At 33.6% G+C, this 23,516-nt stretch overlaps 1 long non-coding RNA gene across 3 annotated transcripts in view; it reads right to left on the bottom strand.

The window, feature by feature from the left end:
• Window positions 1-23,233, bottom strand: part of LOC148941479 (uncharacterized) — a 52,038-nt gene extending 28,805 nt beyond the window's left edge. Inside the window, exons 1-4 of one of the 3 annotated variants that reach the window (XR_016143264.1) lie at window positions 23,149-23,231; window positions 19,201-19,338; window positions 5,659-5,726; window positions 326-426 (exon numbers count right to left, since the gene is read on the bottom strand). This is a non-coding gene — a long non-coding RNA (uncharacterized LOC148941479). Of the gene's footprint in view, window positions 1-325; window positions 427-5,658; window positions 5,727-19,200; window positions 19,339-19,518; window positions 19,673-23,148 lie in introns of those variants that run through there. The other 2 variants (XR_016143266.1, XR_016143265.1) reach the window with 2 other exon arrangements.
• Window positions 23,234-23,516: the final 283 nt, after the last annotated feature.

The following is a 23,516-nucleotide window of genomic DNA, read 5'->3' as shown; positions in this document are numbered from 1 at the left end:
TTTTTTAGAATACGAGTGGACACGCTTTTGATTATGTAGATCATGTATAGGTCAGCACGGTAGTCGTATCAAGTCAATGTTTATTTAGCAGCATAAATTCCATAATAACAGTTAGATTAAAGTTCTCGCGGCTAAAGGTACAAATTATTTCCCATGTAATGTAGGAGACAGAGGCCCTACCCCTACCATTAGAACCAGGATACACAGTAATAAGTGATTTGTTTGTATCCTGCTTCTCCTGGACAGTAACTGTGCAACTTTCCTGCTCAAGTGATGGAATAATATACAGTAAGCAATACGTCGTTTTAGTGGAATTAAACTGTACCTTTACCGTCCAAACATTCAGGGGCTGATCTAAAGTAAAATCTCTGGCGAGGCCTAATGTGACAAGGCCACCAATGAGCAAAATCTTGGGGGGAACCCAATCTGCAAAGGTACCAATAATTAACGAAATTGACAAATTTATTATAAACGAAGGAGTGAAAAAAGTAAGGAATGAGGGTGCCAGAAAAATCTTGGAGGGGAGCCGGGTCCTCTCTGGATTTGCCACTGCTAACACGCAAATACCTACTATCATCTGACTCCTAGTCCCTAATTCTGCCTAGCTGAAAAAATCAAGCAACACTATTTGATACGCTTGACAGACTGAGTTCCATCATTTTACTTACGCTCCAATTCTGGAAATCGCATGACACGTAACCACGCTTCGACACAATTTCAAATTATGATGTAAAAATTATTTTGTAAGTTCAAAATTCTCAAATATCTCATTCTCGTATCACTTAAATAAATGGGCAAAATGAATGTGGAAAAGCTCGCGGTCTAAGCAGATAAAAAAAAAGAACAAAGTAATCTTAATTACAATATCATTGAAAACAGTTGTTAGTATTCACTGCTGCCCCCCGCCCGAAAAAAAATCTTGGCTAGTGACGCTTCTGAAGGTACTCGTCAAGAAGGTGGACTTAATTTTGAAAATCAAATTTTGGTTTTTAATGAGTGACTTAATCCGCTGCTTTGATTTTGCTGAATACTTAAAATAAAATTATAAAATTTAAAATAAATACTTACTAAATAATAATAAATACTTAATATAAAATTAAAATAAAATATTATTCTCGTTAAAATATTTTGAGACTTTATTTTGATTGTATATGTCATAGACACCAAACAAAGTGTTGTCAAATACACTGTAGGAGTTAATCCCTTTTTGAATTACATGAACTTTGAAATCCTGGCATTTATGTTGTGATTACAGGGTCCTGATAGAATATTAAAAATTCAAGTTATAAGTTAAGGATTGAGTAAAATTCCGTAAGAAAATTCATTAAGAGTATATGTAATTCCTTTTGCTCCTTTTTTTGGGGGGGGGGATGTTTTGTAAGAATGTATAAAAGTGAGTAATATTCATTTATTACACCTAATTCAGCTAAAAGTAAAGGTGCAATGGCCGTTTGAACTAGTTAATACTTTCCACAAAAGTATTGCCATCTAGAAATGCCTACACTGAAGAACTTAACGGATCCGTGCATAAAAGGTCCGAACCTTATCTACATCTTTTGCCAACTTAATTTTTTTGTGATTGATTGACTATTAAATTCCTAAGCAACTTCCTAAGGTTTCCAATAATTTTTCTTCATTATTAATGCTATCTTAAATTTCCTTCGGCTGGAATGCTATTCCCTTAGCCCCTTGAGGGATATTCAGCAAAACTTCCCTTTGTTTAAAGTCTAAGTGCATCTTCACGTTGTCTTAGTCCCTTTCTCATGGTAAACATTGAATGAACACGTTTTTCTTTTTTTCTTTTCTTTTTCTTTTAATGATAAGTTGATTCTGCAAAAAGGTTGGTTTCAGATACGCGAAAGCCATTTTGTCAAGCTCCAATTCTCTATTATTTTTGTGACTTAGAAACGACAATATAATGGACTTATAACCAACTTATCATTTTACAGCCTACTAGCACAATATCGATTTTTTCGACCTTGCTCGATTAAAGTGGATGAATGTAAGTTTTGCGAAATTCTTGCATAAAAGGCTTTTGAATTACTGTAGAATAGTTGTTAGTGGTGTCTTTCTGAAACTCTTTTAATCTAAGTTTGGTTGATTGCTGAAAGAAATAATATTATTTCCTTTTTGTTCTTACTGATTGCTCTTTGAATCGACTTTAACCTTTGAAAATTTGAGCTTTCTCTCTTACTTTTTAGTTTGGGTGTTAAATTAGATCTCTTGATTAATTATGTCTCCTATTTCAGGCCTTTAGTAATGTGCCAATCTTTTTGTATGTTTTTAAAGTTTATACACACCATTTTTCAATTTTGAAAGTATATTGATAACTTATCTCCCCCTCCCCCTATACCTTATTGGGGAATTACACCTCCTGGTTGTGACTTTCCTCCTCGCTTCTTGAATCGCTAAGATATTTTAAGCTTTGACAAAATTGTTCAGACCAGAGAGTGAAAAAAGACCTTTTCTGCTTGTTTGAAATATCTCCGGTCCTTTAAAATTATCGGCACATCTCTTGATAATAAGACTTCCTTTTAATCTAGTTCCGGTTTTCAGTCAAGTTTGTAGCCGTATCTACCTGTCCCAATCTTGTATTCTTGAAATTCAGTTATATATAAATGCTCAAACTGCATATGCTATGTTAAACAACAAAAGCACGAAGAGCAGGTATGAAACTAAATTAAACACTACTATTTGTGTCCAAATTTTTTAAAGGGTGTATGTTGTTAAAAATCGCTGAAATTTTTTCTCCATATGCTATGTTCCACTCAGTGGCGTCTGTTAGAGGGGGACATCTGCCCTCTAGATTTTTCAGCCCCCTCCCAAACATCGAAAAATAATTTCGGGGGGGGGAGGTGTATTTTCATTGACAAATGCCTTATTTTGTATTTTCATTGGAAAAAAAAGAAAAATTTGCCCTCTAGATTGTGAAAAGTAATTTTGTGGAAAAAGTTTTTTTAATTAATACTAGAAAATATACAACCTTCTAATGCTGCGTTAAGAATAACACCCTAGATACACCCTAGATATATGTATGTATGTATGTATATATATATATATATATATATATATATATATATATATATATATATATATATATATATATATATATATACATATATATATATATATATATATATATATATATATATATATATATATATATATATATATATATATATATATATATATATATATATATATATATATATATATATATATATATATATATATATATATATATATATATATATATATATATATATATATATATATATATATATATATATATATATATATATATATATATATATATATATAATATATATAGAATGTTACATTTCTACTTACTTTTAATTTCTCTCACCAGGCTCTTTTTTCCTCAATACAAATTTTCAAACTGAGGAGATTCACCTAATCACCTTGGGCGGTTGGTTTTTGTTTTGATTCCAATAGATTCCCAATCATCCCAAATCCTAGTGTCATTATAGCTTCATTTATAGTTGGTAAGATTTGATACATAGAAAGCTGATTTTGTCGACCTTTAGACGCCGGAAGTGATGTGTCTGTTTATGAAAATAGGTGACTGCTTGTCTCTCTCTGAGACAGACAAGCAAAATTGTAAATTGTAAAACAGACAAGTAAAAATTGTAAATTGTCATATGTTTACGATAATTTTTTCCGCCGAATTCATGGAAAATAAAAAAAAAGTTTTGTTTATTATAAATCATGACTTTTTACTAGTTTTTACTTGATTTCGGGAAATTTACTAGATCCTCTAAATTTATCAGATTTTTTTTTTTACTAGATCTAGTAAAATCCTACTGACGTTAGCAACCCTGGTCTCCATTATTGAAACTGGTGTAGCTAAATAATATTTGTGATTAGTTCTTTTTCTGGGCTTATTTTAGCGTGCAGCATAAAAGCATAGTTCTTTTTCTGGGTTTTGCGAAATTCTTGCATAATGGCTTTTGAATTACTGTAGAATAGTAAAATAGTAAAATTGGTGATATTGAGAGGAAGGTGTGTGATATGCCTTAGACGACCTAGAATATAGCTAAGTTTAGTCACGTGGCTAAGTCCTATTTTATGTAATTTTCACTTTACTGAAAAAAATACAAATGAATGTGCATTGTCAGTTTAATATACATATACTGATATTCAGCAATCAAAATGTTAATATTATTTTATTTACTAAATTTATAAAAGTAATAACATTTATATTTTTTCAGTAAAGTGCAAATAATGTTCTAGCCTTGGGAAGGCTTAGGGGTTTTGAGCCCACCTCATGTTAATTTCTGCTCGTTTTGAGTTTGACTCGGTTAATTATTGTAATTTCTGTTCGTTTTGGGTTTCATTTATTTATCGATACTGATTTGTGGTAGTTTCACGATTGGTAGATTATTTAATTTTATTTTTGCTTATTTTTTGTTTAATGGAGTTCTTTACTTTTCTTTGAAAAACTTATTTTGTGGAATAAGTTTTTTCAATTAATACTAGAAAATATACAACCTTCTAATGCTGCGTTAAGAATAACACCCTAGATCCTCCGCAGCCTGTTGATGTGCGGGATGTGATTAGGGCTGATCCTCATATCGTTCCACCGAATTATCGAGGCTCGATTTTCACTGCAACTCAAAGGTTCAGCCTCAAATCTGGGTTCTGCTCGTTTCAGCTTAAATAGCTGCATTTTTCTTCTTTCTTACTTTTGTTTAAGATGACTTCCACACATCAAGATAGAGTGGGAGGGGGGGGGGGGAAATCATGGTCTGGAGGGGGAAATTGCCCCCCTCCAATCAACTATATGCTCTGCTTAAATACTAATGAATTTGAGCTGACGGCGTAATTTCATGCTGAATTTTTTTTTCAAAATGTCTCAAATAACTAGTATGTATTATAAACATAAAAGTGTATTTTCGGACCAGGAAAACAGAAGAAAAATAACCATAAAGACAAAAATGATAGCGATATTTGTGTGCGCAGATAATTTTTCGCCCCTATATTAGAAGAACTGCTCTTTTTTGCGGAAAAAATGCTGCAACAGTACTAGGTTTTCTCAAAAATGTTACCGCCACAGAAAAGCACTACCCAAGACAAATATAATTTTTGATCAAAAACAGCTGTTTAAACAGCAGTTTTTAATATAAAAAAAACCTGTTTTCTATTTTTACCAAAAAACAGATCAGAAACAGAACTTCTGTTTTATGTTGACCTGTTCTGTTTTATTAAAGCCCTGTTTATTTTTTTTTCTGTTTCTTCAGAAAAACAGAACAGAAACCCATGCTTAGTTCAGATCCGGTCGCATCAGATTGATCTTGTCATGTTTGGTTATCTAGGTTCTACATTTATCCTCTAGGCATTAGAATTACTCTCTTTACTCGCTCTAATCACTCTAGTAATTATGAAACTATCTGTGGAAGATCTTCAGCCAAATTGGCCAGCCATGAGAAAGAACAGAGAGAAAAACTCAATGAAGAAACAAACAAACGAGACTAAGTCCAGTAGAGATAAAATAAAACAAACAAAACAATATGGACATATCGCCTGTATAAAACGAGCCGTCTTCAGTGCAGAAAAAAAATATTAATAAATATAATCGTCGCAACAGATCTACATTGGTCACTTTCACTAATAGAGTTACTTCAAAGAAATACTTACTTAAAATGCCTCTATATTCGTAAAGCTATGGAGACACCTCCTAAAACAATTGACGTATTCTGAATTTTCTAGAAAAAAAAAACATGAACTTAAAAGAAGAAGAAATAAACAGTAAGTTTTATGAATTTCAAAGATATTAAGTATTATTTATGCAACAAAGGATTCATGGCCATAAGTAGTATCTATATACGCGATCCAGACCCTACAAGGAACCCTACAAGAATATACAGTGTGGTATCACGTGGACATTGCAACAAAGCTGGCAAAGCCTTTACCTATAAAGTGCCCATGCATGTTTTGAAACAATAGTCAAGGTTGTAAAAGACAATCATACTGTTTTTTTTTTGCTATTTATATCAATTGCACTAGGAATTTCACAAGAATACGCAACGTAGCTTCACGTGTACATTTAAAAAAAGCTGGCAACCTATAAAGTGGTTCAACATGTTTTGAGAGTATGGTCATGGTTGTATAAGACAACCAGACTAGGTTTTTGTTACTGATATCAACTGTACAAGAATGTGAAGCGTAGCTTCACGTGCACATTTTATTAAAGCTGGCAACCTATAAAGTGGTCCAACATGATTTGAGAGTATAGTCGAGATTATATAACTCAACCAGAGTAGTTTTTGAGGCAACATACATTTTTTAGGGCCAATCAGAGACAGCGGAGATTGCTCAATATACGATAAGTTGATTGGTGATTGGTTAAAAATAAAAAAGAGTAATTTACATTCGTCCTTGAGATAATTATTTTTTTCTTTCTTTTGGTATATATTGCGAGCAAGTCGTTCATTTCTAAGTCAGTTGATTAATAGAAGTTCTAATAAACCTAAAGAATCAATTCGCTCATTCTAAATGGAGAGTAAGAGATTTATAATGGTAAGTAAATACACTTTACTCCTCGACTAATATAATCGTTTTTTATTTCCTAGCACTGAGTTCCACACGGAATTATTTATCATTTTGACTTTCACACAGAAAGGTGAACTTTTCCGTAAATATGCGAGCTATGATAAATTCCACATGTCCATAACAGCTGTTTTGATTAGAAGGTTGTTTTTTTTTCTGTGAGATTGCATCTCACTACGCTTTAAGCAAACTCAATGAGAAGATCATTTTAAAATATTTTTGGGGGATGGGGTGATGGGTGCAGGTTGTCAGAGTACTTTTAGTGCTGTATTGGGCAGAGTTGCTAGTGAAAAACCCGTGTGAATGACTTGAAATAAAAATTTTTAACAAGAAATCTCTGAAAAATATTTTTTGGGGGATGGGTTGAAGGCAGAAGGATCTCTTAGAGTACTATTAGTGCTGTTCTGTGGGCCGAGTTGCTAGCGAAAAACCCATGTGGATGACTTGAAATAAAATTTTAACAAGAAATCTAGGAATAAATATTTTTGGGGGGTGGGTTGATGGCAGACGGATCTCTTAGAGTACTTATAGTGTGATCGTGGGGGGGGGGCGAGTTGCTAGCGAAAAACCCGTGTGGATGACTTGAAATAAAAATTTTTAACATGAAATCTCTGAATAAATATTTTTTGGGGGATGGGGTGATGGGGGGAGGGTTGTCTTAGAGTACTTATAGTGCTGTACTGTGGGCCGAGTTGCTAGTGAAAAACCCATGTGAATGAGTTGAAATAAAAATTTTTAACAAGAAATCTCTGAAAAAATATTTTTTGGGGGATTGGATTGATGTCAGAAGGATCTCTTAGAGTACTTTTAATGTGATAGTGGGGGGCGTTATTTAATACCCCGGTAAACATGTGACTAGAAAAGACTGAAGTTGATTTTTATTTCCAGGGCTTGGATATTCAGATGTCAAGTCAAAAACGAACAAAGCTTAATCATGAGACAGGCAGCACTGACATGAATTCGACGAGAGAAACCGTAATTCACTATGCACCACGAGCACCTTGTAGCGAGCTAACTGCAACTTCTATGGTAAGCACCATTTATCAGATAGCTAAGGGGGGTTCAGTTGTATGTGGGTTCGGTTATACGAGGACTCGATTATACGGAGAGTTCACTTGCACGGAGATTCACTTGCACGATGGTTCAGTTACACAGGGTTTAGTTAAATGGGGTGGAGTTACACGAGGGTTGAGTTACATGAGGGTTCAGTTAAACAGGGTTCAGTTGCACGAGGGTTCAGAAGCTTGGGATTCAGTTAAAGAATACCTTCTCGACAGATATTTTTTTTAATGTATTTTATAGCTATTACCCAAACGTTCCGTTGTCTTTCTCACACCAACTAGTAAATATTTATCAGGCTTTCATTTTTTCTGTTCAATTGTTTTCAGTGTAAGCCAATATAATGTTGGATAGGGGAATGATACCTCCTCGACAGATATTTATTAATGTATTTTATAGTGATTAACAAAACATTGCGTTATGTTTCTCACACCAACTAGTAAATATTTATCAGGCTTTTATTTTTTCTGTTCAATTATTTTCAGTGTAAGCCAATAAAATGCTAGAAAGAGAGAAATTAAGTTTTGAGTGGGAAAAAAATTGACATAGTCTTAACTATATAAAATAATGAATATTTCCCATGGAAAATAAAACCATTTTTACCATTTCAAGCCTCAGAAGAAAATACGACAGAAGAAAACAAGAATAGTGGAATTAAAACCAACAACTGATATCTGGGATACTGTACCACTAACCAAGGACGAGGAGATGCATCTCGTAGATCAAACTGCTTCAGTTGCAAGATGGTATAGTTTCGAGAAGAGCTGGGACCATCAGGCAGAGTGCTACGAGTTAGACCCTTATTATCCCTTTTCATTTTAAATGTTATTACTGGTCGGAGTAAAACCCATACCATTATACTTCATTCTTTTATTCTAACTTAACTTGTAGGAATAGGACTTCATTCCATCAACTAGATCAGTTTATTCATGGATAATGGTGAACAAAAAGACTATTAATTCTCCGTATTCTTCTTCTTCTTATCATTTCGCCCCATACCCAATTGCGCCTCCTTCTCACTCGGACACAATTCCCGTCGTAATATTCGATGGAAATTACATATGGTGCCACTTGTCCTCCACACCTCATAAAACCCATTATGCTAAGCCTTCCAAAACAAGAAAATGATTCAGTGACCAAAGAGATTTTTTTTTATGTTTTTATACATTATATTTCGGAAATTAAAGGCTATCGTTATCATTAAAATGTCCGGCTCCCCCCTCTAAGAAAACTTCCTTCACCCATTGAAATATTCCACCCTAGAAAGTTGTCTTCATATAAAAATACCCTTCCCCTTTTCCATGGAAAGCCCCCGAAGACAATTCCATTCCTGCTGAAAATTCACCCCAGAAAATTTCATGTAGATGATCTGGGGTGAAAAATTTTTCTTAGTGCACTTTCATTTGAAAATAGTTTAATTTCTGATTGTTTTTAAAATCATGCCGGTAATCCCCTTCTTGGTGGAACTATTCCAGAAGATAATCATATTAATTACCTAGGTCTCATACTTGACCAAAAACTTAACTTCCACTTCCACATTTCAAACACAACCAAAAAATGCTATAGAAAAATAAGTATACTAAAAAGACTTTTCCACACCCTGGGGTTGTAAGGAGAAAACCTTACTCCAGTTTTATAAGTCACATATAAGACCCCATATTGACTATAGGGTCATCGTTTGTGGTGCATATGCAAAGATCCAGAGGCAAAAAATTTAAACAATACAAAATAAATTTAATACGTCTCATATTTGGTCTTACAGGTGTGATTTAGTGCGAGTCATCCAAGCAAGGTTCCCGATCTAAACATAAAAATTAAAAAAGACTTAAAATATATGAAATTTGTATAACATGTAATGGACAAAAATTATTACTTCACGATCAATCTGATAGACATAAAGATAATGTATTAAAAAAGACCATTGATAACTTCTGATTTTTTTTTTGTTCAATCATTTAAGTCAAAAAAATTTTTCTCAAAAAAAAAAAGGTTACTATTGAGAGGAGTTGCTTCTACTGTACAACCCCCAACCATGAATCTATGAACAAACCATTTTTTTCTTTTTTTTAGGATTTTATTGATGAGAATGTGGATAATGTAATGTTCACATTCCCATTGAGTGAAGAAGAAGAAGTGGCACTCTGCAATCTAATTGAGGAACCTAACATTATAAAACCAGTGATACACCAACAAATTCAACCCTTAAGGTGTCGTAGGAAAATACACAGTGAAAATATCCCATTACACGTTTACAACGATTCGAGTGATACACGAAAACGGATAAGGACACTTGTAAAAACACAGAAAAAAGACAGACATAGCCTTCTGTATAATAGAAGAGATGTGAGACGATATAGTCAATTAAACCACGCATTTGTCCACCATGCTTTGGGAATGTGTTTGAGGAAGGTTTTCCTGGGTGTTGTCCTGGGGATAGCATGGTTAGCTGTATTTATTAGTAAGGATGCCAAAAATTCAGCATGTGTGTCAGCTGTTGCATTTGAAATACATGAATTTTAGGTGAAACTTGTAATTTCATCATTTAGCTTATTTTCGAACATAGGCCAATTTGCTTTAGTGTTAATATATTTGGACGTATGTGATAGTTTCAGCAGGTTCATTTAGGGGGCAAACTATGGCAGTGGTCTGTACATAGACTATCAATTTTATTCAAAATGGACTATAAATTTTAATGACACAATTTGTTGGTCAATTGTAGAGAAACTGCCGCTTTTGGGGTTGAAATATGTATTCATGTTTGGGGGGGGGGGGGTAGCAACAGCTAATTAATTATTATTTGAAATAATATTTTAAATTAAATTACCACCTTTATTTACTGGTTTATTCCCCCACAAACATGCTGTGGGCATTAAAGTCTCCACAAATATTTTTCAACATATTAGAATTAATTTATATAACTGAAGAAATCCATGACATCTGTAGTTTGGCCATTAAGGTTATAAAAGCTTATTATGTATGTTTTTATATTATTCAGCCAAACACTGATACCAATTGCATCAACGTCATTTACAAAATCTGGAAAGTTGATTCCACAGAATTTTATGTTATTATTAATTATTAAGGCTACTCCACCTCCTTTTCTCTCTGATGATCTATCCTTTCTCAGGATGGTATATCCCAGCGACTTAATTTGTTGAATTTGGGTTAAATGAGTTTCCTGGAGGCAAGGAATATCAATGGATTTATTATTCATAAAAGATATTAGTTCATTTAACCTATTTTCTGTAAGTGATCTTACGTTCCACTGGAGTACTGATATGTGTTGTTTTGTTGATCTATTTTTCATATGACAGTGTATCAATGTTCAGCTTTGTTAATAGTAAAGCAAGATCTTTTTTTTTGCTTGAATGAGCATATGATTAGGGATGTAGATTTTTGCCAATTCTGCTATGATTTTTGTTTTCTGTATTTGTTGTACATTCATGGCCTGAACTGCATTACAGTTTAGAATGAATAGGCATATATTGGGAGTTTGCCTGTTTGGTTGTGCATCCGGTTTTTCAGTTAAAGGATTAATTCCTGGTAGTGTTTCTGGTTTGTTTCGTCTTGGGAGGGGGCAGGCAGACCTCATCTCACTGGACGAGGAGGCTTGTTGGCTTGGTGATTCTTTCTGGTAGGGATATGAGCTAGGGGGCTTAGAGGATGGTGTTTTGTAAGGGGTACATGTTGCATTGGGAGTGTTTGACCTGGTAGTTTTGGTTGATTTCATTATGGGTTTTACTTGGTGTGGTTGGGCAGCATTAGCTTCACCATTTTTTTCTTTTTTTAGGATTTTATTGATGAGAATGTGGATAATGTAATGTTCACATTCCCATTGAGTGAAGAAGAAGAAGTGGCACTCTGCAATCTAATTGAGGAACCTAACATTATAAAACCAGTGATACACCAACAAATTCAACCCTTAAGGTGTCGTAGGAAAATACACAGTGAAAATATCCCATTACACGTTTACAACGATTCGAGTGATACACGAAAACGGATAAGGACACTTGTAAAAACACAGAAAAAAGACAGACATAGCCTTCTGTATAATAGAAGAGATGTGAGACGATATAGTCAATTAAACCACGCATTTGTCCACCATGCTTTGGGAATGTGTTTGAGGAAGGTTTTCCTGGGTGTTGTCCTGGGGATAGCATGGTTAGCTGTATTTATTAGTAAGGATGCCAAAAATTCAGCATGTGTGTCAGCTGTTGCATTTGAAATACATGAATTTTAGGTGAAACTTGTAATTTTAGGTGAAACTTGTAATCATTTAGCTTATTTTCGAACATAGGCCAATTTGCTTTAGTGTTAATATATTTGGACGTATGTGATAGTTTCAGCAGGTTCATTTAGGGGGCAAACTATGGCAGTGGTCTGTACATAGACTATCAATTTTATTCAAAATGGACTATAAATTTTAATAACACAATTTGTAGGTCAATTGTAGAGAAACTGCCGCTTTTGGGGTTGAAATATGTATTCATGTTTGGGGGGGGGGGGGTAGCAACAGCTAATTCATTATTATTTGAAATCATATGTTCAATGAACTTACCAGCTTTATTTACTGGTTTATTCCCCCACAAACATGCTGTGGGCATTAAAGTCTCCACAAATATTTTTCAACATATTAGAATTAATTTATATAACTGAAGAAATCCATGACATCTGTAGTTTGGCCATTAAGGTTATAAAAGCTTATTATGTATGTTTTTATATTATTCAGCCAAACACTGATACCAATTGCATCAACGTCATTTACAAAATCTGGAAAGTTGATTCCACAGAATTTTATGTTATTATTAATTATTAAGGCTACTCCACCTCCTTTTCTCTCTGATGATCTATCCTTTCTCAGGATAGTATATCCCAGCGACTTAATTTGTTGAATTTGGGTTAAATGAGTTTCCTGGAGGCAAGGAATATCAATGGATTTATTATTCATAAAAGATATTAGTTCATTTAACCTATTTTCTGTAAGTGATCTTACGTTCCACTGGAGTACTGATATGTGTTGTTTTGTTGATCTATTTTTCATATGACAGTGTATCAATGTTCAGCTTTGTTAATAGTAAAGCAAGATCTTTTTTTTTTGCTTGAATGAGCATATGATTAGGCATGTAGATATTTGCCAATTCAGCTATGATTTTTGTTTTCTGTAGTTGTTGTATATTCATGGCCTGAACTGCATTACAGTTTAGAATGAATAGGCATATATTGGGAGTTTGCCTGTTTGGTTGTGCATCCGGTTTTTCAGTTAAAGGATTAATTCCTGGTAGTGTTTCTGGTTTATTTCGTCTTGGGAGGGGGGCAGGCAGACCTCATCTCACTGGACGAGGAGGCTTGTTGGCTTGGTGATTCTTTCTGGTAGGGATATGAGCTAGGGGGCTTAGAGGATGGTGTTTTGTAAGGGGTACATGATGCATTGGGAGTGTTTGACCTGGTAGTTTTGGTTGATTTCATTATGGGTTTTACTTGGTGTTGTTGGGCAGCATTTACTTCCATAGCTGCAAAAAAGTATGGGATGGCCTTCTCTATTGCTATTTGGAGTGTTAGTGCTCCTTTCTCTATATGCAAGGCATAGTGATTTATTAGTATATTCACCTGGGCCTTTGCAATTGATACATGTGGGCTGGGTGTTGTTACAAGTTGTCAATTCGTTCGGATGGGATCCTTTACAGTTCCTACAGGCTAGGTGAATTTTGCTGCATTTGTTTGTTGTGTGTCCCAGATTGAGACACTTTTGGCACTGGATAGGCTTTGGGCTGTACGCCTTGTGTGGTTTGATTTGCCCGAAAAGGAATAAATTTTCTGGGATATTAATTTTTTCTTTCAGTGTAAATAATCAAGATCTACTTGTTTTTAGGCCAGTAGAGTTGGGTTTACCTAGTTGGATGACATCTTCAATAGGAATTGTGTTGCCAGCTCCATCTGAGAGCCCTTCTTTTAACTCCTGAATAGGTATTTCTGGGGGAACATTGTACACTACTATTTTTTGGGGGGATTGTTGTGGGTTCCATTTAGATGAATTAATTGGGATAGTCAGTAGAGATTTTAGATTAATTATTGTATCTGCTGATTTCTGATCTGGGATGGCTATTAGCAAACATCCATCACGGTGAATGTTAAGAGAGAACGTTGATTTTAACAATTTGAAGATTGCAACCCTTATTGTAGTAATCTTTATTATCTCAACGGGGGTGATAGGAGAAATTTTGAGGTAAATTCCTAAGTTTTGGGAAGGAAAATCCTGGGCAGGGCAAGGGGAAATACTTTTGACTGGGGAGATTTTTTTCTTTTTTTCAGCTCCTAAAAAGGATCTCTTGAAAGCCATTATCATCTATAGTGACATTAGCCCCAGCACTAATCATTGTCCTATTCTCAGAATTTGAACTATCATGTGAGCCTTGACCAGCCAGGGTGGGGCATAAATGGATCAATTTCATTAGTATTTGGGGTGGGATCCAGGGTGACTTTTTTTTCAGGGGGAGTTCTTTGCATTGCCTATTGGAATAAGCTTTAAGCTAAACTAGAAAAGGATACCACTGTGATACCAGACCGTCTGCACTTCACTGTGTAAAAACTTGACCATCCACAAAGAAAACACCACTGTATGGCCCTGATAAGGGTTTTGACCACAATTGGTTCGGTTCATTGCTGATAAATCGAGAAAATTAATTCACAGGACATTTAATTCTAAATTTCTTAAAATGTTGCTGCTGAAAAAACTGGTACTTTACTGAAAAAATTCTTTTAAATTTTTTAATTTTTATAACTTTAAGACATCAAAAATTAATCAAGATTTTAAGGAATAAATATCAGCATATGTATATTAAACTGACAATGCATATTTTTTCAGTAAATTCATTTGATTTTTTTTCATTTCTCATTCAGATTTAACCTATATTATTGTTGGTACTTCAAATATATATATATTTTTTTCACAAGTTAGTAACAATGAGTCAGTGAACACAAAAAAAGAAAGATGAAAACTAAGAAATCATTCAAATCCATATTTCAATGTGTATCATTCTGTGCAGAGCTTCGAGACTATAGATCAGCATTGCTCTATACAAATTGGTATGGTTTCGACAAGCAAGATTTTATCATTAATTTAGTACCTTCATTATTCTTCTAGTCCTTTTTAGTAGGAGGATTGGGTAAAATTCCAAAAGTGACTTATTCAAAGATGACAAGGAAGAAATATAAGTAGTTCCACATGTCTGGATTTACACAATTGACCGTAGGAGTTCCTGCTTTTAAAAATCTCGTACACCAGGTGGCGTGTGCCACATGTTCAAAAGCACATGTCTTATAGTTCCAAAAGCATTGTAGAAAAATTAATCCAAGCAAAAGGAACCTTTAAGTTTTTCCCTATTATGCTTTTATTCCTTTTTGTTAAATAACTGTTGTTATTTTCATATAAGGCCTTAAGGCTTTTGACAAGTGTGTTTATATAGCTAATCTACAATGTCACAGTGGTGCTATTCATTGAAACCCATTAAATGAACTTGTTGACTTTGAATTTCGTTGAACCATCTCCTCATTTAACCATATGAATATCTGCATCCAAATTATCAGCTACTTTCAAAGCTGATTTTTGCAAGAACCAAGGTAAATCCATGTTTTCTTTTTAGGAAACTCATCATTGCCTGTTATGAAGCATCATCTCTCCTTCTGTTATGAAACACTAAATTCAAATTATGTCCATGACTTTAATAAAATTCAAAAACTTAGAATCTTTTCTTCACTTTATTCACTTGAATAAATGAAGAATTTGCAGAATCATGACTAAGACAATACTGGTTTATTGGGAAAATTGATTATCACAATGAAAGTGTGGTCAAACTTTAAATAACTTGCTTTTCTACTTGTTATTTGCAACCAGCTGGTTAAGTTTTCATTAGGTAGTCTTATAAGCCAGCTATGCTTTACATTGACAGTACACAATGGTACTTTTCAGGTTCTAACGCATGGCTTGTTGCAAACAACCCTCTATAATCTGTAAAGCTTCTACAGACTTTTAATTTTCACCAATTTGGCATTGTAGTTTCATTCAAAGACAGTTAACAATTAATTTTCAAGTGCTCCAAAATTAAATATTGTTTTAATTTATCAAAATTGTTGAAGGGTAAAACATTCCACTGTCATGGATACCATAAAACAGTCCATTTAGATTTAGCTCCACCTGCAAGGAACCAGGTCCTCAAGGGCCTTGGGGACCAGCCTGTCCCAAGCCAGGAAAAAAGGAGGAGAGTTGGGCAATAGGCTAATCGCTTATTCCCATAAAAAAAGGATTATTTTCGAATTGACAACGAATTGCCTTGGATCTGATTATACTCAGAACATCACAGAACTTGCAAACAGCCTCACAAGCAGGATTGGCAATCAATACAAAAACAACAAAAGTCATGTGCAACAGTGTTAATACAATGCCTAGCCGGCCACTGACAAGCTAGAGGAGGTTGCAAAATTCAAGTATATTGGAAGCCTCATAAACTCTGATGGACGCATGCAGTGTGAGATGTATGCATTGCGTGTGCATGCAATGATTTTACCAAACAAGATAAAGTCTAGAAAAATTCTACATACTCTCTAAACCTAAAACTCTAACTCCTAAATAAAAATGTCCTCTCTGTGCTAATGTATGGGCACAAGGCACGGGCACTGACAAAATAGCTTGAAAAACACATTCAAGGTTTGGAAAATAATTGCCTCTAGTGCATTCTGGGTCTCCAATGGTCTGATAGGATTACTAACACCTTCATATGTGAAAAAAACAAAGCAACAATTGATAGTTAAGAGAATTCAAAGTAGCAGATGAGTGTATTGGAGCCATATAATCACTAAGGGCAATATCAGGCTTCCTCATTAGGTTTGGTATAGAGTTCCCCCAGCATCAGAAGGCCTGGGCAGCTAGGTGCTGCTTCACTGATGTCTATGGAGGGAGGCTAGGCTTGTGGGTGCTTCTTTGCATCACCTGTGGCCAGAAACGTCCCGGATCTCAGTTCATAAAGGGGGGGGTGGTGCAATCTTTGTGAATTTTACCAAATTGCTACTTGATTTATGCCAAGTTTTCTGCAGAAACCAAGAATTTTGCTAAATTTCTGCCTTTGGCGCAAATTTTACCAAATACCAAAAAGAATTTGGGGGGGGGGGCGCGTTTCGTCCCCTCGGGACGCCCCTACCTGTGGCTGCAAGCTCTTCAGAGGTTGTCATGGAGAGGCACCACTGTGGCCATATGTGCCAACCAGCATGGGAGAAACTAAGTAAGTTTAGGTTGCTCTGTCCTTTCATATTTGATAATTAAGCTTTAATATTTGACAAGATTTTTCAAACAAAAAATACAAATACAAAGAAAATTATTTGCATGACCCTTAATGACATAACCTCTGACATCCACTAAAGTAAGTATTGCTATTGAAACCTGGTTTCTTACATACTAACCTGATGAAATCCAGTTTTGCCTGAGAGATTAAATGAAATATTGGATAAAATAATATAAGACACATAATAATATGATTAATAGAATAAAAAATGCTAGATTACATTTTACAAATTAAGGATTTCATTGTTTTGCATTTTCTTTTTTTTTCAAATCCTAGGGCTATATCAATGACCGATGGGGGGGGGGGGAAGATACAGTGTCAGAAAAGTAACCATGATATTTTTTAAAGCCAGAAAAGAAGGAGCCTAGTCTAATGTTGACCTAATACTTTTATTTCTTTTTTATATTTTATCTAAATGTGTTAAACCAAAGCAAATTTACCCCCCCCCCCAAAAAAAGAAGAAGAGATTTGGTTAGTAATTTAGAGTAAAATTGTAAATGAGAGGCTTTTGTCTATCTTAGATAGTAGTTAAAGAACCCTATAAATTAAATTTTGAAATACCTATTCCCATCCATCCCCTCAAAAGGGCACTGACCTTTTATAATCTGTGTGTTATAGGCCTAGTTAAATCACGTTACAAATCACAAACCTTACAAATCACGATTTGTAAGGTTTTAGTGATTTGACAATCTATTTCTTAAAATAGAAAACCTTAACATGGCATAAAATCCTCCTGTAATACTAAGAATTACATTTTCAGAAACTAGTTCCCACGGAAGAGACAAAAATAAAAATTAGGATAAAATGTTTTTTACCACATTCAAAAAGGCTAGGTACCATTTAATTGGTGTAAATATATGACCATTCCACCTCTTAAAGAGACATGCTAAGAAAACAATTTTTACTTCATAATATGCAAAATAATCCTAGTTAACATATTTTACAGCAGAACCTATAAAGATGGGGTATATATTTCTACATTAGGGGGGTTGGGGGTAAAGTTTAAACTTACCTCCCATTTACATCAGAAACAAAATTTGCCCCCCCCCCTAATTTAGAAAAATATAACCTGATGGGGTAGAAATAGGGGGGGGGGGCTGACATTAATTTACAAAATAAATTATTACTATAGGCTATTTGTAATCAGCATTAAAAAAGGTATTGATTGGTATATTCACTTTATGCATGGCCTAAGTCAATAATATGATTTGGTAGATATTTAATGTCAATAATATGATTTGGTAAAAATTTACCAGGTTATGTATTTAATATAGGCTATACTATAGGCCTAAGACACCCAGTAGTTGGACACTTAGTAAAATTCTACTTTAGCTACTTTTGGCTATCTTGGAAAGGAGTATGATTAGGAAAATGAAACTTTCAGGGATAGATCTACAGGCTAAAGTATGTCCCTGGAAAGGTATTTTGAAGTACCTACCTCCACTCATTCTCCCTCTAGAGGGTCCTGACCTTTGATGACCTTTAAAAATCTGTGAGTTATAAAAGTGAAACCTTGTAATATAGATCTTCTGCTTAAAATGAAGTCCAACAAAATTGTTTTCAGCTTCACAACTTTGCTCAATCCTGATTTATAGAGTTTTAAAGATGTGCAAGTACATTTCCTAAATTTTAAAAAAACATTTACATGGCTTAAAATTCTACTCAAATAACAGAATTGCATTTCTCAGAACTAAAGCCAAAGAAAAAGAAACTAGGCTAGTAACTTAAAATTAAGGTAAAATGCTTGTTTTGTCAAAATTTCAATAGGTATAGACCTGTCATGTAGGCAAGTTTCAGGATCTAGAGGGAGAAGGAGAGGAGATAAGTACTTCAAAATACCTTCCCAGGACATATTTTAGCCTGCAGACCCATCCCTGAAAGTTTCATTTTCCTAACTTCACCCCTTTCCAAGATAGGTATAAGTAACTAAAGTAGAATTTTACCATGAAATGAAATACCTTTGGGTCCCCTTTAGGCTCCAGATGCAATTTGCAACAGAAGCAATTATTGAATTATGAAAGAAGATAAAAAAGGCATCAAAAGATGTTTTCACTTTCATCCTAGCTAAATTATCAGGAAATTTACCCAAAATTGTTTCTAAACTATTACATTTTCATCATATTTTGTTATATTTCATTAGCATTAACCAAACTTCACTTCTCAAGTGTATTTTATAAAGGCTAATTGACAAGTACCCTTTAGACCATCATGTAGCCCTATTTAACTTGAAACTATTTACCTTGGATCTAATCAATATCTCTACTCTTCTTAGGGCTATTCCTCTAGACAGTTGGGTTATATTGAAGGGCTTCTCCCTCAACTTCAAAGTGCACAATATTTTTCTCAGCATATTTCTCTCAGCTCCCAAAATAATAGTCTGAAAAATTAGGCATAAGATTACTCTTAAGGAGCATTAGATTTGGATTAAAAAATAGTGACAGTTAATTGAATTAACAAGCCTTAAGTAAATTACACTACTTTATCTCATTTAAAATCCTCTCCAACTTTTGAAAGGTGCCTAAAAAGTATACAATAATAACAATTCATGCTTCTTTACCTTCAGGAATTTCCTATTCATTCAACTGTAAGTGCTGCTTCCAGTTTACCTACACAACAGAAAAACGCCCCACCCCTCCTGAAGCGTTTATAAAACCCCAGGCTACTATTTTACTTATCTTATTGTTTTTGTCTTTAATTGCCATTATTGGTGTTTTAAACCGAAAGTTGATTAGTAATACATACAAAATAAAAGACAATTTAATAAACACAGAACACTTTAGAGTTATGAAGAAAAAAAGAAAACCAACTAGATTTTTTATTTTTTATTTTAATAAAAACGATCTTGAATAAATCCAGATCGAATGAAACTCGATTAAAAACAAAAATAAATCCAGCTACTTAAAAAAAACTAAAAAATCATTTTAATCGCTCCCTTTCCGTCTAATATATTAGATTGGCTCAGTCTCACTTCCTCCAGCTTCAAATTTGCATTGTTCCAATGTGAAGATTTAAGCAATTCCGAGTGACCGAGGTTTATTTTTTTTTTTTTTTTTTATTGAAAAAAATATTTCAATCGTTGTTTTCAGTTCCTATATGAAACAACAGTTACTTTGCATACTATGCATTTTTCATTTATAATTTAAATCTTAACTCCCAACCAAAAGAAAGTCCGAAATAAAAGAACAGTTCACACAATTCAACCCCAAGAATACTACCGTAAAGCTGTTTGGATGGATCTCATAAGAGTTTAGAGTTTTTAGCTTAGAGTCTTAGCTTAGAGTTTTTGTTAGAGTTCTAGTTTAGTTTCAGTTAAGAGTTTGGTGTTTTACCTTTGAGTCATAGCTTTGAGTTTTAGTTCTAGTTTAGTTTAGTTTTAGTTAAGAGTTTAGAATTTTAACTTAGACTCTTAGCTTAGAGTTTTTGTTAGAGTTCTAGTTTAGTTTAGTTATAGTTAAGAGTTTAGAGTTTTTAGCTTAGATTCTTAGCTTAGAGTTTTTGTTGAAGCTATAGTTTAGTTTAGTTAAGAGTTTATAGTTTTAGCTTAGATTCTTAGCTTAGAGTTTTTGTTAGAGTTTTAGTTTAGTTTAGTTTTAGTTAAGAGTTTAGAGTTTTAGCTTAGAGCCTTAGCTTAGAGTTATAGTTAGAGTTGAAGTTTAGTTTAGTTATAGTTAAGAATTTAGAGTTTTTAGCTTAGAATCGTAGTCTAGAGTTTTTGGTAGAGTTCTAGTTTAGTTTAGTTTTAGTTAAGAGTTTAGAGTTTTATCATAGAGTCATAGGTTAGAGTTTTTGTTGAAGTTGAAGTTTAGTTTAGTCATAGTTAAGAATTTAGAGTTTTTATCATAGAGTCTTAGCTTAGAGTTTTTTGAAGTTCTAGTTTAGTTTAGTTAAGAGTTTAGAGTTCTAACTTAGAGTCTTAGCTTAGAGTTTTTTGAAGTTCTATATTTTAGTTTATTTAGATTCATGTTCGTAGATTTTTATCTTTGGATCTCAGATCTGAGCTTTAGCTGGTGTTCGAGCAAAGTTTAGTTTTAGTTAATATATTAGAGCCCCGCATTGATGCCTAAGAATATAGTTTTTGTTATAGCTCTAGTTTAGTTGATGGCATTTAATTATTGCTGAGTTTTGAGTCTAATCGAAATATTTGCTTTTTCTTTTTAATTTTTTTTCTTGTTGATCCAAAACCCCAGTTTTTTCCCCAAGAAAATTAGAAACCATTTTTCTTTTTACTCTATTTGAGCTAGTATAATTACAGGGACACCAGCAACAATTTTGAAAATGGCCTATTCATAATTCCATGGAAAAAATGTGTCCCACTTTTCACAAATTTCAATAAGCATTGGTCGTATCGGTTTTTAAAAATTAAGAGGCACTTGTTAGTCATACAGAACACAGTGATAAAGTTAAGTTACGTTAATCCTAATGAAATATATCAAAATATGATGAAGAAAATAACACTTTAGTTTATATAATAATATAATTTGGGCTATATTTTTGCAAATTAGGGAGGTGTGGGGGGTAAAGTAACCTAACCTTACCCCACTCCCCTAATGTGCATATTATCTTGATGATAATGCTCTGGGGTCATATCTGATATGGACCTATAGTGGGAAATTGGAATTTTCAAAGGTGGTATATTTGCATAAATGCTAATCTGGAACATATTAGGAACTGTAGTGAATCACTATTTTGTGTTTTTTGATTAATAGTTAGCTTGTTGTATCATTTATTAAATTGGATCATGAATCTACGCGCTGTATCGTGAAAAATCACTAGATTTAGGTAAAAATCACTTGTTTTAGAACGAAAATCACTAGCTAGAAAAAAAATCAATAGGCAACATAAAAAACAACTAGAAATAGTGATAAATCCCTAGGGGTGGCAAACCTGCTTCTCCTGCACACTCCCTTCATTAGAATATTAGTGATTTCTTATTATATTCAATGTTTTGAATGATATTGTGTTTGAAATTTTATTTCCTCAGAGAGAGAAGGGGCAATTCTTCATGGCATCAGTGGCTGCCTTAGTAAATATGGAAAATACCTTTAGTTTGGAAAAATACCTTTATTTTGATGGGTTTTTACCTCAAGTGAAAAATACCCTTGAGATTTTGAGAAATGCCTTTTTGCATCTTTATACTGAGAATGGAACAAAGTCTTTGCTTCCTCACTGTTCCCGAATTGGTACCCTTAGCTTATACTCTGATCACTGAAAATTGGTTAGCGGTGATCTAATCAAAATATTTGCTTTTTCTTTTTAATTTTTTTTCCCTTGTCCATCCAAAACCCCAGTTTTTTCCCCAAAAAATTTAGAAACCGCTTTTCCTTTACTTTATTTTGGCTAGTATAATTACAGGGACACCAGCAACAATTTTGAAAATAGCCTTTTTGTAATTCCATGGAAAAAATGTGTCCCACTCATCACATATTTCAATAAGCATTGGTCTTATTGGTTTTTAAAAAGAAAGAGGCACTTGTTAATTATATGGAACACATACAAAAAGTTAAGTTACGTTAATTTTAATGAAATATGCCAAAATATGAGGAAGAAAATAACACTTTAGTTTATATAATAATATAATTTGGGCTATATAGTTGCAAATTAGGGAGGTGTGGGGGTAAAGTAACCTAACCTTACCCCCACTCCCCTAATGTGCAAATATCTTGATGATAACGCTCTGTGGTCATATCTGATATGGACATATGGTAGGAAATTGGAAGTTTCAAAGGTGGTATATTTGCATAAATGCTTATCTGGAACATTTTAGGAACTGTATTGAATCACTTTTTTTTTTCTTTTTTTTTTTTTTTTTAATTCTTAGCTTGTTGTATCATTTTTTCAAATGAATCATGAATCTACGCGCTATTTCGTGAAAAATCACTAGATTTAGGTAAAAATCACTAGTTTTAGAACAGAAATCACTAGCTAGAAGATAATCACTAGGCAACAAAAAAAACTAGGCAACCCTGCTTCTCCTGCTCACCCTTCATTAGAATATTTGTGACTTCTTATTATATTCAATGTTTTGAATGATATTTTGTTTGAAATTTTATTTTTTCAGAGAGGGAAGGGGCAATTCTTTATGGCATCAGTGGCTGCCTTAGTAAATATAATCAAATATTTGAATAGAACAAGCTATCAATATAAATATTTTCCATTCACAGCCTTAGGAAAAAAATAACAGACTTACCATTTTTTGTTGAAAATCAGTTGTTGAATCCATGGAAATCATTTTTCTTCAATTTATGTACTTAGTGAATATGAGCTAGTTCAAAATATGAATGATGAATTGTTGAAAGTTTGGTGTTTTTATATGGCATAAGAAATATTGTATTCTAGGAAGTATTTTCAGTGCTAATTGCTAAAGATCTAAATGTGACCTACTTTCTCCATAATCTCTAGGGAGTGTTTTCTGCTATTCATCAATTGTTTTGGCAAAGAGTGGAAATATACTGTTCTTTGATTTTAGGGGGAAATGCAAGTTTTTGATAAGCTGAGTAGGGAAAGAAAGAGGGAAAAACTATTTAGGAAATGTATTTACATATCTTAAAAACTATA

Source organism: Artemia sp. Qi Xiang Cuo, chromosome 18 (assembly GCF_049724085.1).
Source record: "Artemia sp. Qi Xiang Cuo chromosome 18, ASM4972408v1, whole genome shotgun sequence".
In the NCBI taxonomy this organism is placed as follows: Eukaryota; Metazoa; Arthropoda; class Branchiopoda; order Anostraca; family Artemiidae; genus Artemia; species Artemia sp. Qi Xiang Cuo.
This window is presented reverse-complemented; position numbering and strand designations above follow the sequence as displayed.